At 43.3% G+C, this 5,648-nt stretch overlaps 1 non-coding gene across 1 annotated transcript; it reads left to right on the top strand.

Annotated features, from left to right (window-relative positions):
• Nucleotides 1–483: 483 nt before the first annotated feature.
• On the top strand, nt 484–556 carry TRNAC-GCA. The gene has a single exon. It is a non-coding gene; the product is annotated as a tRNA-Cys (tRNA).
• Nucleotides 557–5,648: the final 5,092 nt, after the last annotated feature.

Below are 5,648 nucleotides of genomic sequence, written 5' to 3'. Positions count from 1 at the left end.
ATTTCTCCCATCTATTGCCTGGTGGTTTGGGGTATGGATTATGTGAGAAGCTAAAACAGAGGACTACTAGTATCATAGTTGTTGTCATTCAGTCACGAATCGTTGTCTGACTCTGTGCAACCCCATGGATTGTAGCATGTCAGGCTCCTCTGTCCTCCACTATCTCCCAGAGTTTGCTCAGATTCCTGTCCATTGAGTTGGTGATGCTATCTAACCTTCTCATGCTCTGCTGCCCCATTCTCCTTTTGCCTTCGATCTTTCCCAGCATCAGGGTCTTACCCAATGATTCAACTCTTGGCATCATGTGGCCAAAGCATTGGAGCTTCAGCTTTATCAACAGTCCTTCCAATGAATGTTCATGGGTGATTTCCTTTAGGAGTGACTGGTTTGATCTCCTTGCTGTCCAAGGGACTCTCAATGGTCTTGTCTAGCACCACGGTTTGAAAACATCAATTATTTGGCATGTAACCTTTTTTATGAGCTTCCCAGGTGGCTCAGATGGTAAAAGCGTCTGCCTGCAATGCGGGAGACCCGGGTTCGATCCCTGGGTTGGGAAGATCTCCTGGAGAAGGAAATGGCAACCCACTCTAGTATGCTTGCCTGGAGAATCCCATGGACAGAGGAGCCTGGTAGGCTGCAGTCCATGGGGTCGCAAAGAGTCGGACACGACTGAACAACTTCACTTTCACTTTCACAACCTTCTTTATGGTCCAACTGTCACATCCATACATGACTACTGGAAAAGCCACAGCTTTGACTATATGCACCTTTGTTGGCAAAGTGATGTCTCTGCTTTTCGATATGCTGTCTAGGTTTGTCATAGCTTTCCTTCCAAGGAGCAAGCATCTTTAATTTCATGGCTACAGTCACCATCTGCAGTGATTTTGGAGCCCCCAAAAAGATCTGCCACTCCTTCCACAAACATATCATAATATATAGTGATACAAATTTGAAATAAGACTATAAGTTGACTCTTATAAATCCATTAAGGGGATAGAGAGATCATATTGGCTAAAACTGTTCTGAGATTGAGACCGAAGTTGATTGTTCAACTTCACTGCCCAGAGGACAGTGATGCTCATATAATGATCCATAGATCAACAGCATTGGCATCTCTTTGAATTTCATTTGAGGTGAAGAATTTGGGGCCCTATTCAGAGTTACTGAATCAGAATTTGTATTTTAACAGAATCTCCATGTCGATTAAAATTTGAGAATTACTAATGTGTAGTGTCAAGTAAGAAACATCTGTCAATAGAGGGACCCCAACTTAGGGAGAAGATGAGTAGGTTGGTCATACAGGGCAGATAGGAAGTTAAATTCTACCTAAGGTAGATGGTTCTAGAGCTGAAATCCCCAGTTGAAGCTTCTGGGTGTCACTACCAGGGTTCTCCAAGATGGAGCAGCTAACAGATGCTTTCTTCTAGGAGTTCCTTGAGATACGTCACAGTTATCTATCCATCCTCCCCTGAGCTCAGAGCCACAAGGACTTACATTGGCCAGTTGGCAGGTACTGATTTTATACCTGCCTCCTCACTCTATCCAGTTCTGCTCTCTGCACCCAGTAGTGGGGGGAGAGAAGAAAAAGAGTAATAAGGGAGTAGCTTAGAAAGCCAGCAGTGGTACTTTTTTTTTTTTAAACATTATTCTATTCCCAACTGACTCCAAAGTAAAAATAAAGTCCTAGGAGGGCAATGAAGTTCACTTGATGAATGAACCAAGGTTCTTTTCAAATCTCAAAACATTGAAGCCTGGAACACGTGGCAACAAACACCATACTTTGTTAACATTACTGTCATTTTCTGTATCTTTCAATAAGACTCTGTTTGCTCTCCGTTGCCCAACCTTTATTGGTATCAGCCAGGGTTCTTGGCCTTCCCCCAACCAATAGAAATTGATAAGAGACCAGATGAGAAGTTGAGGCAAGGCTTCACTGGGGCCCCTGCAGTAAGGGGAGCAATAACAAGTAACAGATCCCCTTGCTCATCCCTTGAGAGAGGGTGTGCTGGTTCCTTATATGGGGTTAGGGTAGGGGTGGATCCAGGGGTCAGATTGGAGCGGTGGCTTAGGTGGTTGCCTGATGGTGTTGAGTGAAGAGGGCATGTACATTACGGTCCTTTTGCTCCCGACTCCATTTTTGCTCCAGAAGTAGCAGCTGAGATTTTGGTCTTTTTGTATCTTGGTGTCCATAATTTGCTCCAACTGCCCATGCATGTGGTTATTCTTAGTCCCCGATAGTTTCTTTGTATTTTGTGGCTCAAGGAGACATCTGTTCAGGTGCAAGCACTGCAGCAAAGGGTCCCAGGTCACAGCCTACGTCTCTGTATGATTTTTCATTCTTACAACAATCCTATAGGAAAGTGTTGTTATTTTTGGATGTCCAAAGTGAAAACTGAGGGTCAAGCACTAAATGTTCATGCCAGAGTTGAGGTTCCAATAGAGGACTGACTCCAAAGCCTCGGATGCATATCCTAAGCTGTGTTCTGTTCATCCACCATTCTTCCTCTCTTGTCTGCCTTCCCTCCTTCTGTAATATCCACTGAACATTCACAAAAAGGAACACTTCTTCTTTTGGGACCTCTGCTTTCATTTCAACAGATGATCTTTGAGATGTAGTCAAGCTCCCTGTTTCTATAATTTATTAAAAAGCCAGCCCCATACAAGCAGATATTCAGCCACCCAGCTCTTCGAGTTTGTTCAAATAATGCATTTTTAAACATAAAAAAAAAAAAATTTGGCACTGATAGACATCCAGGTGTATGCAGAACAAAGCCTCATGTGATCTCCACATGCTGTATCTCCCTTTTCTTTTCATCCTTTGTTTATGGTGGATGGACTAAGCCTTGAAAGATGACAGGGAAACCGCTTCGGTTCCCAGGGCAGGAGTGGGCAGAGGGTTGGTGGAAAGGAGAAGAAGCTTAGGAGAGGAAGGTTCCGGTCACAAATAAGTAGATGACGTACTAAGAGGAGCCGCTGCCCTATTTCTCTAGCATTTTAAAAAGTTGAAACCCAGATTATATGAAAACTTGCTATTATGATACTGTCTGAAAATGGGAGAGGAACAGTTGGTGAGAGGAGAGCATGGGAAGTGGAGATGTGCCAAAATTGGACATTCCCTACTTGACAGTAAAAACAGTGCCACCCCCTCCTTTTGCATCAAGTAGAATGCTTATGCAGAAGACCTTCCACAAACACTGCTGATTGAATTTTTTTCCACAGCAAAGACAGACAACAGTCAAGTTAATGGAGAATATATGAAAAATCCAAGCAACATTTTAAGATGACTTACGGTATCTTAAAATTTAAAGGGTTGAGTTGAGAAAGTAGACATTGGTGTTTTCAAAAACATAAACAAGACTGAATTTGGCTATTGTCAGAAAAAGTGAGAAACAAACAATGCAAATAATAAATAATAGTGTATATCAAGTCCTTCTTATAATATACTATCCTGTGGAACCTGTGGTCCTCCAAGCACATGCTCAGCATACTTGAGCCCAGTCCATCCTGTTGGGCTTCCCAAGTGGCACTAGCAGTAATGAATCCACCTGCCAACACAGATGTGGTAATGGATGTGAGTTCAATCCCTGGGTGGAGAAGATCCCCTGGGGGAGGAAATGGCAACCCATTCCAGTGTTCTTGCCTGGGAAATCCCATAGACAGAGGAGCCTAGCAGGCTACAGTCCATGGGGTTGCAAAGAGTCGAAAACATGACTGAGCATCTGAGCCTGGCCTGGCAAACTATCCTGTTAGTAGGAATGCAAAATAAAGCCTAGATTGGATCAGATAAATGTTGTTGCCTCCCTTTCTAATGAGAAGTTGGAGTACAATTAACAAAAGCTTGGTAAATGTGCTCCAGGCTGTTAACATTACAAAGAGAGTTCAGGGCTGGGGAGAAAGGATCCAGAGACTAGGATCCACAGTCAATTACAGAGAAGGTTCTCCTATCTCGGACAGGCACACACATTTTGATATCTCATCAGGGAACCCATTGCATTAGGGTGCCTTTTGGAAGAAAAATGTAGGAACATGCTCCCTCCTATTTGGGGAATGATACGAGGGGGCTATTTTTGAATGATTAATTAAAGGGAATCAATCTTCATTGCCTTGCTGCTGACGTGAAAAGCGCCAGGCCTGAGCAATAATCGCGTGCAATTATTCAACTACCCCTTTGGCAAGGACAACGTAATTAGTCCTGGTGGTGTCGAGAGATTCTCTTTATTCCCAACAAATTGGCAGTTTTAATCAAGTGTTGCTGGAAATTTATCATAACACAGGGAAAACAATAGGTGAAGGTACAGGGCCCCAAGCTGTGTGACTCCTATCTACAATGGTACAAATTTACAATGCTAACAACATGATAAATACTACCAATCCATGAATGTGTTGATTATAATTTCATATCAGCACCAAGCCTTGGCAGTTCTTATTTGTTTAGAAGCGTGGCTGTAACCCCTTTTGTGCCGCCTTGCATTTGTTTGAGGAGGAAGCTGAGGTTAACCCTGGGGGCTGGGGGCCTGGACCTTGGTAGGTCTAAGCATTTCCAGAAATGCTCACCTGCTCCAGCGGCAGGAGTCTGGGAGCAGCTGATGGCAGCACAGGTAAAGCATGCAGCTTACTCCCCAAGGGTCATTTTGTGATTTCCCCCCAAAGAGTCTTCTGCAGCATGTGAATTTCCAGATACCCAAGATTTTCTCCACTCTCAATTTTTGCTTCTTTTGGGTACTTTCATGCCTCCTAAAATCTTTACTTCAAAATGTTAGCTGATGTTTGTCAAGCACTTAGAACACTCTGGGTGTTATACTTAGCAATTTACCTATGTTGTTGAAGTTAATCCTAACAACTTGGGTTAACAGACTATTATGTTGTTCACTCCCAATTTTACCTGATGAAGAAATTGAGGCTCTGAAAACAGGGCAGGAGAGTGAGGGTCCCAAGTCCAGGTGGCTGCATTCCTGGTCTGTGACCTGACCCACTGTCTGGTACCACCACCCACTCTCAGGCTGCCTTTCCTCATTCTTAAAGGCCTGAAAATAAAAAAGATAGACTGGTTTTACCTGCTTTGACTTAAGCTAGAAGGCTACTCCTTACATTCTCTCTGCCTTCTTATTGTAAGAAGAAATCTGCTTTGTTACATTCGGGGGCTTATATACATATTTTAGGTGATCTTTTAGAACTAGCATATATTTGTGTTTGTGTGTGTGAGCGAGAGAGAGATGGATGGAGAGGATGGGTATACGGAAAGCTAGAACTTCTCAAACTTTCCTCATTGATAAGAATCAGCAGGAGTTCATCTTAAAACTCAGGGTCCCAGCCTGGACTCCAGATCTGTCCCATCAGATCCCCAGGGAAGGACCTGGGAATCTGCTAAGAAACTGCTCCTGGTATATCCTGTGTCCCTGCTCTAAGGCAGATTATCTTGAAATGTGCTCCCCCAAGAGTTAGTTCCATGGGATATTAATGGTAATATGGAGAACATTTCCCCTGGTCAGATAATTTAGGGACATATGGGTTAAATGATATCTAACAACTTTCTTCTAAGAGATTTTGCCTTTAATGCTCAGTGAGATTGTCAGGAGGTAATTGTGGTACTCAAATGTTTCCCTAAGTCCTTTGGCTATGGAGCGCTTTCTTCAAGAAGCATCTCCTGG

Source organism: Cervus canadensis, chromosome 4, assembly GCF_019320065.1.
Source record: "Cervus canadensis isolate Bull #8, Minnesota chromosome 4, ASM1932006v1, whole genome shotgun sequence".
Classification (NCBI taxonomy): Eukaryota; Metazoa; Chordata; class Mammalia; order Artiodactyla; family Cervidae; genus Cervus; species Cervus canadensis.
This window is presented reverse-complemented; position numbering and strand designations above follow the sequence as displayed.